The sequence below is a fragment of the Oratosquilla oratoria genome, chromosome 24 (genome assembly GCF_046742065.1).
Source record: "Oratosquilla oratoria isolate Oo_2021 chromosome 24, ASM4674206v1, whole genome shotgun sequence".
Classification (NCBI taxonomy): Eukaryota; Metazoa; Arthropoda; class Malacostraca; order Stomatopoda; family Squillidae; genus Oratosquilla; species Oratosquilla oratoria.
The window spans coordinates 2513510-2523099 of NC_134800.1; positions in this window are offsets into that span (position 1 = coordinate 2513510).

Sequence of the window (9590 nt, forward strand, 5' to 3'; positions counted from 1 at the left end):
TATATATATATATAATATAATGTATATGTATATATGTATGTGTGTGTGTGTGTGTGTGTGTGTGTGTGTACAATATGTGTCTGTATGTGCGCGTGTGTATGTCTACATATATGTATGTATATGTACATACGAGTCCAGCACGTGATCCAAGACCACCAACATGTTCCTGTATGTGTGTGTGTGTCCGTGTGTATGTATGTGTACATGTATGTATGTGTGTGTGTGTGTGTGTGTGTGTGTGTGTGTGTGTGTGTGTGTGTGTGTGTGTGTGTGTGTGTGTGTGTGTGTGTGTGTGTCTTTCAGCATGTGGGTCTGCCCGTGTGTTCCTCACGGGTGTTGTCGACTTATCTGGGAGGTCGTCGAAGGAAGAGTCACAGACCCGAAGACATTTATTCAATGGAACGTGGAATGATTCATTTCGCTACGCTGCAGTATTCGGAAAGGAGGAGGACGAGGAGGAGGAGGATGAAGAGGAGGAGGAGGAGGAGGAGGACGAGGAGGAGGAGGAGGAGGAGGAGGAAGAGGAGGACGAGGAGGAGGAAGAGGAGGACGAGGAGGAGGAAGAGGAGGACGAGGAGGAGGAGGAGGAGGAAGAGGAGGAGGAGGAAGAGGAGGAAGAGGAGGACGAGGAGGAGGAGGAGTAGGAGGAGGAGGAGGAAGAGGAGGAAGAGGAGTATGAGGAGGAGGACACTCAACGAGGCGGCAAATCTTCAAGTAAGTGTTTAGCTTTGATGTCCGAGAGGTTCCTGTGGGAGGGGGAGAGGGGGGGAGAGGGGGAGAGGGGGGAGAGGGAGGGGGAAAGTGGTTCTGAAATTGTTTGTCTATTATTTAATGATTCATCTATTTGTTTGCCTATTTATTTATCATCTTTAATTATTTATTTATTTATTCTGTTTTTGTTTCCTCAGGGGGGCCGGGTGGAGCAAGGAGAGTGTGGATTAAAAGGTTTAACCTGGAAGTGGGATTAATTAGGAGGAACGGGCTTAAGTGGGAGGTTAGTAAGGTTAATCAAGAGAGTAAGATAGTTGGGGTAGGATTAGTTACATTTTCAATTTTATTTTTCATTCATTCTATTCTTTTTTTTATTCTTTTATCTGTTTATTTGTTTGTTTGTGTTACTGCGAATCGAGGTCATCACATGACATATCAAGTCACAGTGTGACGTCACGCACATACGCATATACACACACATATACAAACACAGGACTCGACGTCGCAGTGGTAGCGTTCGCGGCCGCCACTACGGCGGTCCGATTTCGAATCCCGCCCAGGGCTGAAATAATTTCAGTATCGCTGCGCTTCGAGTCGTTACTCCATTTCTCGTGGGCGGGGAGTTGGGTGTGTGTGTGTGTGTGCGTGTAAGGTCACAGCATTACCTATAGATCGGTCACACGAGCTCTGAGCTCTCATCCGGGAGGGTAGTAGCTGTCGATCACGAGTCCAGCACGTGATCCAAGACCACGGTGAATCCCATCACCATGTTCCTGCCACCTCTGGTTGCCAACTAGTCACTACTGGTACCTCCGGATCTCTGCTGACGTCATATCCGGCCCGGACTCCTTAACACTCTGACGTCACATCCGCTCCCGTCTTTGATCCCCGACCCAGATATCATTCTGGGGGCCCCCTCCCCCCACACTTCCGTATGTTCCGGAAACAAGCCTCCCCACCCCCCATCCCCCCCAAAAATGTAATGTAATAAGAAAAATGGCAAAGGGGGGAAGGGAGGGGGAGGAGGAAGAGAAATTGGGGAGGGGAGAGGGGGAGGGAAAAGGGGCAGTAGGAGAGGGGGAGGAGAAGAGAGCGGGAAGGGGAGAGGGGGAGGAGGAAGGGAGAGGGGGGAGGGGACAGGGGGAGGGAGAGGGGGCAGTAGGAGAGGGGGAGGAGAGAGACGGAAGGGGAGAGGAGGGAGGAGAGAAGGGGGAGGACAGGAGAAAGGGAAAGGGGGAAGACAGGGGGAGAAGAGGGGGGAGTGGGAGAGAGGGAGGAGGGGGTTGTCGCAGTAAGGGATAGGGGGAGAGGAGAGGCGAGAGGGGTAGAGGAGAGGGGAGACGGGGAGAGGGAGGTCGCAGCAAAACAGACATACAACTCAGCTAAACCAAAGTTCTTGTGGGAGTCACGTGATCGACCCTCCCCTCTTCCTGACCTAACCTGACCTGACCTTACCCAACCTAACCTGACCTAACCATACCCAACCTAACCTGACCTAATCATACCCAACCTAACCTGACCTAATCATACCCAACCTAACCTGACCCAACTTGACCTAACCTAACCTTACCCAGCCTGACCTAACCTGACCCAACCTTCTTCTTCTTCATACGACCTTAATCCCACTGTATTGCAGGGTCGGCGGCTCGAGTTATCTTTCTCCATTTATTCCTATCGGTTGCAGCCTCTTCTTACACTCCTAGTCTCCACATGTCACACCTGACCTAACCTGACCTAATATAAACCAAGCCAACGTAGCCTAACCTGACCCAACCCAACCTAACCTGACCTAATCTAAACTAACGAAACCTAGCCTGACCTAATCGAAACTATCCCAACCCAACCTAACCTGACCTAAACTAACACAACCCAACCTGACTTAACCTAACCTAAACTAACCCAACCTAACCTGACCTAATCTAAACTAACACAACCTAACCTGACCTGACCTAAACTAACGCAACCCAACCTAACCTGACCTATAACACAACACAACCGACTTAACCTAATCTAAATTAACCCAACCTAGCCTGACCTGACACGACCTAACCTAACCCAACCTGACCTCTTTAACTCGGTCAAGGGGAAGAAAATCTCCCCCCAAAGTCAAAGACGTCAATACGAAGACCCCCTCCTAGACTCCGACGACATCATCCTGTTCTCGCTGACGTCACGCTCCCCCCCCCTACCTATTGATCTCACTACCAGAACCTCCGGTGCTGCGCCCGTATCAATTCCGGTTCCCCACTGACGTCACAGCTTCACAATGACGTCATAGTTTAATGACATCTATTGATGACGTCACACCTCGATGAGGTCACAGCTTTTCAATAACGTCAGTTTTTAATGACATCTATTGATGACGTCACACATCGATGAGGTCACATTTTCTCAATGACGCCATTTTTTATAGTTTGTCATATCGATTTATCTATGACGTCATGGCTTATCGATGACGTCACGAATTTGTGACGTCAAATCAGATATAGCGTTATTGTTGCCTTTGGGTCAATGTTGACATCTTGTACTCCCTCCTCCTCCTCCTCCTCTTCCTTAACGCATCTTCTCCTTCCCGTTATTCGGCTATTTCGCAATGTTCTTCCAGTTCCAGCCTTCCACCCTTCCCCTCTCTTTCGTCCATTCCTCCCCTATTTCCATATCTCTTCTTTTTCCATCAGGTTTCTCTCTCCTCTTTCTCTCTTCTTTGGTCTCCTCGTCCTCCTCTTCTTTTAACACTTCTTCCTCCCCTTCCTCGTTCTCTACCTCCTCCTCCTCCTCCTTTAACGCTTCTTCCTCCTCTTCGTCGTTCTCCTCCTCCTCCTCCTCCTTTAACGCTTCTTCCTCCTCTTCGTCGTTCTCCTCCTCCTCCTCCTCCTTTAACATTTCTTCCTCCTCTTCGTCGTTCTCCTCCTCCTCCTCCTCCCACTTCTTACTCCTCTTCACCCTCTTCCTCCTCCTCTCTCTCAACGCCTCTTCTTCCTTTATTTCCATATATCTATTTTTATTTGTTCCCTCCTCTTCCTCGTCCTCCTCTTCCCACTCCTCCTCCTCCCCCCTACATGTCTTCGTCTTACTTCTTCTCCATTACTTCCTGTTCCCCCTCCTTCATCCCCCTTTCTTCTTCCTTCTCCTCTTTATTCACCTCCTCCCCTATCCCTTCCTCTTTCTCTTCTTTCTCTTTGTTTCTCTCTTTCTCATTTTCTTTTAACTTCGGCCTCTTTTTCTTCCTCTCTTTCCTCTTCTCCTTTTCTGGTCAATGTTCCCTTCCCTTCTTCCGTTTTCTTCCTCATGTTTCTCCTTTTCTTCCGCTTTCTTCCTCATTTTTTTCCTCTTCTTCAGTTTCTTCCTCATTTTTTTTCCTCTTAAATCTGTTCCCTCCTCATTTTTCCTCTTCCTCATTTTCTCCTCGTTTTTTCTTCTTCATTTCCCTCCTCTTCTTCAGTTTCCTATTCTTCCCTCTTCCGTTTCCTCTCGCCTTTCTCTTGTCCCCTTTTCGTTGTCCTCCTCCTCCTCTTGCTCTTCCCGCTCTCGTTCATAGTGCATATTCACACACACACACACACATACACACACACACACATTCATACACACACAAATATATACACACACAAACATGTGCACACATCCACACACACAAACACATGCACATATCCATACACAAACATACGCACACATCCAAACACACGCACACACAAACATATGTACCACATTCACACACACAATCATATGCACACATACATACGCACACACACGATAAAACGTACACGCAATCAAGGAACGGGTTTCCTCCTTTGACGGTGATGCGAGTCATTAAAGCATTTTATTCTGGCTGACGCCGCCAGTGGGCGATTTCGTCAAGTTCAGAAAAGTCTCGCCGTCCTTTGTCGGCGAGTTGGGCCTAATTCGACGAGACAATGCGCGGCACACATAGGCTAAAAAAAAAAAAAAAAAAAAAAAAAACAGATGAAGAAGGCGAAGAAGAGAAGGCCAAGAAGAACACGAAGAAGGAGGAGAAGAAGAAGACGGAGGAGGAAGAAGAAGAAGACGGAGGAAGAAGAAGAAGAAGAAGAAGAAGAAGAAGAAGAAGAAGAAGAAGAAGAAGAAGAAGAAAAGAAGAAGAAAAGAAGAAGAAGAAGAAGAAGAAGAAGAAGAAGAAGAAGAAGAAGAAGAAGAAGAAGAAGAAGAAGAAGGAGAAGAAGAAGAAGGAGGAGAAGGAGAAGGAGAAGAAGAAGAGGAAAAAAGAAAAAAAAAAGGCGAATCATCAGGGCTCGGGTCTGTTGACTCTCCTTCAACCTTGATCGTTGACAACAGAGGCTCCTGCGCCTGGGAGGGCCAAAAGTCCAGTGGTTCAAAAGATCACAGGGCCAAAAGTCCGGCAGGCCCAGAGTGCCAAAAGGCCAGAGGACCAAAAGGCCAGAGGACCAAAAGTCCAGAGGACCAAAAGTCCAGAGGACCAAAAGTCCGGCAGGGCCAGAGTGCCAAAAGGCCAGAGGACCAAAAGTCCAGAAAGCCAAAAGTCCAAAAGAGCAAAAGACCAATGGGCCAAAATCAAGAAGACCAAGAGTCCAGGGGGACAAAAATCCCGAGGACCAAAGGCCACAAAGCCAAAAGGCCATGAGGTCAGTGGGACACAAGACCAGAGTGCCGTGTGTGTGTGTGTGTGTGTGTGTGTGTGTGTGTGTGTGTGTGTGTGTGTGTGTGTGTGTGTGTGTGTGTGTGTGTGTGTCTGCAGCGCCACTGTGCTAGAAGGCCAGAGTACCAAAAAGCCAGAGTGACGTGTGTGTGCGTGTGTATATTTCATAGAAAACATTCACACACACACACACACACACACACACAATATTATATATATATATATATATATATATATCTATATATATATATATATATTATTCTAATTTCTTTTCTGGTGAAGTAAAACAAATACACCCTTGCATTGCCAAGACGCAGAAGCTGTTGCTACGATGAGACTCTTCCTAGGCGCCCTCCAGAAGCTCCCTCGATACGCCGTCTTGGCCAGGCGCCTTCCTTGTTCACACTCTCGGGAGGAAACGTCATTTCTTCATCTCTAATCTCTGGTTTCCAACGAACGTGGTTCGGTTTTGGGTTGCAAACTCCCCCGATCAGGAGGCTAGGACGGTGCCCCTTACAGTGGACTTTGTACCGTGGAATATCCATGACCTTGGTCCAACTCGCTGGCGGCAGGGTTCGAACTCCCGTCACCTCGACCTCCGCCGCAAGTAGCGACGCTCTAACACCTCTTCCTTTTCTTCCTCTATTTCCCTATCCCGCCGTTTCATTTATTCTTTCTCCTCCTCTTCCTTCTCCTTCTCTTCCTCCTCACTACATCTCTTCGTCTTATTTCTTCTCCATCACTCCTTATTCCCCTCTCCTTCATCCCCCTTTCTTCCTCCTCCTCCTCCTCAGTCACTTCCTCCTCTATCCCTTTCTCTTTCTCTTCGTTCTTTCACGGTTTTCTTTTAAATAAACAATTTATTTTCCGAAATCAAATCTGCGGTGTCTATTCAATACATTTACATTTCCGAATAGTTACTTCTATATGATTCTATGTTTCTCTTCCTCCTCTCCGGTCTCCGTTTTTTATTTCTAAATTTGTCTAGCTTAACTCTCTGTTTTACCCTTCTTAGTTTTAATCTATATAGTTCTCCTTTTCATTAAGTTACTTGTTACTTTGGAGATTTTGTTATTCCATTTTCTCAGCTGCTTCACTTACGACACTCAACAAATAGCAATTCATAACAGATGTTGTTCTTTTTATTTCTCGCAACAACTAAGCCATATCTGCCTGGAGACGATGGAGAGGAGAGGAAAGGGGTATTTGGGAAAGGGAGAAGAGGGAGAGGGGAAAAGGGAGACGGGAGACGGGAGAAGGGGCAGTGGGAGAGGGATAGGGGAGGGAGAGGGGAAAAGGGACAGTGGGAAAGGAGTGGGAAGGGAGAAGGTAAGGAGGAGGGGGAAAGGAGAGGGAGGAAAAGGGGACAGAAAGTAGCACAGTCGAGTGAAGAACTAAAGAAAAGGGGGAAATGGAAAGAAGGGGACAGGGAAGGGGAAAGGAGAAGAGGAAAGAGAAAGGGAGGGGGGGGAAGGAAGGTGAGAGAGGACGGGGAAGGGAAGAAGGGTTAAAGAAGGATGGAAATAAATTAAAAGGGGAAAGGGGAAAGGGACGGGAGGGGGGGAAAGGAGTAGGGGGAAAGGGGGAGGGATAGGGGAGATAAGCCATGACGTATACAGCCACTGACAAGTCCTTCGTAATCCGCCCTTGGGTGGTGACAGGGAGTGTTTGGTATCAACCTATTTCCACATGTACCCCGCACTTATGAATCGCTATCATATAACCTCATGTAGGCGACTTCAAACACTAAATTTAATCGTTCTGCATCCACTAAACACTAACCGCCTTTGGTTAGCGGTTCCACATGTGAACCGCCGTGGCCCACTAGATGTACCACAGGCTTAGAACCACTCTTCTAGAGTCTAACCTCTAGACCAGCGTTTCCTAACCTAGGATACTGAAATCCATTCTTGCGGGGTTCTGCTGGGAATCAATACATACACTTTCCTTTGTCCTTCTAGTAATAAGAATAGGGGTTTAGGGGGTGCTGTACTATAGGGAGTGGTACTAGGGTAGGATAAGGTTGGTAAACATTGCTCTAGAACACACTAGAACACGAATATTTCGTCCTCTAGTTGCTGGAATAACAAAGATGGACGGGTCGTGTTGCCAGGATCGAGGACTATTGAAGAGACTAACCCAGGAAGTGTCTGAAGGAAGAAAACCACTTGGAAGACTCCGCAAGAGGTGGAAAGACAAGATTAAGAACGATTTAGAACATTGAGAGGCTAAAGGATTAGTGGGCGTTGACAATACGGCAGTAGTACACAAGAACATAAGAACGAAGGAGACTGCAAGAGACCATAAGGCCTACACTAGGCAGCTCCGTATCCATCACCATCTGCCATCCCTATCCATAAAGTTGTCTAATAGTTTCTTAAAACAACTGATAGTTTCAGCGCTTACTACATGGTTACTAAGTCTATTCCATTAGTGGCAGCAAAGAACCACATGATTCTACAGCTACAGGAGTGAGTGAGTGCATGAGTTTTTGGGTGTAGCTTCTACAGCAACGTTTCTTAACCTTTTCCGACCTTAAAGGCACCTCTGTAGTAGTCCAGTCTAGGTAGTCTAGCAGCTCCTTGACTCTGGTTAATATTTGATTACCAGAAGGAGAAAAGGAAGTGATTTGAAGTACCGTCATGTCTTCAGCACTTCCCAGCACTCCATGGGTTTTATTTCAGCACTCCCAGGTTAAGAAACGTTTTCCCCTACGGACCAGAGTCCCGAAGAGAGACGAGGCGGGTTAAAGGTGGATATGTGGGAAAGGGTCCTCGATGGTTCCCCCCTGCGCGTCTGAACGGGGCTTTGACAAGGAGCAGGTGTCTCCACAAACTCAAAAATGTCGAAGAACAAGAGCTTGCTGGTGGACGCTTTCTCCATAAGCCTTCACGAGTTATGGCCTCATCCCCCTCCACCTCTCTCTTTCTCTCTCTCTCTCTCTCTTTTTACAGACCAGATAGGAAGGGTGATGTGTATATGTGTCGTGGGTAAGAAACACTTTCCACACACAATATGTATATACATACGTGTGTGTGTGTGTGTGTGTGTGTGTGTGTGTGTGTGTGTGTGTGTGTGTGTGTGTGTGTGTGTTTGTGTGTGTTCATATATAGACACCTTTCCATTCTGTATGTCTGTTACTCCCTATCCTCCTCCTGTGGCCCTTACACAGGAACTGAATCCCCTGATCACCACCACCACTTCTGTTGCCTTTTACCACAAATTTCCCATTCCTTTAATCAATCTAAAACTAAATCTTCCTAAAATATCTACAACCTTCCCCTTTTTCCTATATATGTGTTATTAGTACTTTTTCTCTATTTAGTATACATCCATCTTTGATCTTATCATTTGTTAGATTACGTTTTCATAAAATTATATATTTCTCCCTCGTATTTCTATATTTTCCCAATGTTATATACGCTCGCTGGCGGTGATGGTCCAGGGGATGGCGGTTCGAGTCCTGCCACCGGCGAAGTTGAACCAAGGGCATGGTTAATTAAATTCCACGCTACAAACTCCTCTGTGAGGGGTACCGTCCTAGCCTTCCGATGGGGGGTGGGGGTGGGGGGGGCTTGTGACATTAAACCATATCTTTTTGCTATATATAATCATCTTTTATTATAATATTTGTGGGCTTATGTTTTCATAATTTAATATGTTTCTCCCTTTATACATAAACATTATTGATCCCTCTTTATTAATAGCAAAGTAATGTCGTAACACATTGGTAAAATTATACTAATGACCCACTTTCGGAGAAGAATAGGCGAAAGTAAAAAGATCCGTATATTTCGATCACTATCTGTGATCCTCTTCAGCAGATGAAGAGGATCACAGATAGTGATCAAAATATACGATATTTTTACTTTAACCTAGTCTTCTCCGAAAGTGGGTCATTAGTATAACTTCTTTATTTACTTTTATAACCATCTTTTATCATATTATTTGTGGATTTATCTTTTCATAATTTTATCTATTTTTCTATTTTTATGAAGGAGTGACTGCCACGTTCCTTCGTCATCTTCCATTTTGTTTATTTGTCACTTGGGACACAATCTTGTCTGTTGATTCACTGCTTCTTCCCCACCCCCATTCCGTTTTCTCTCAGTTTTCTTCCCACTCCCCATCCCGTTTTCTCTCAGTCATTACCAGCATCTCCATTTTCCATTCTTTGTACATTCTTCCATTTACTCTTTGTTTACTCTTTCCTCTTCCTTTCTGCAGCCTCTCTTTTTTCTTTTTT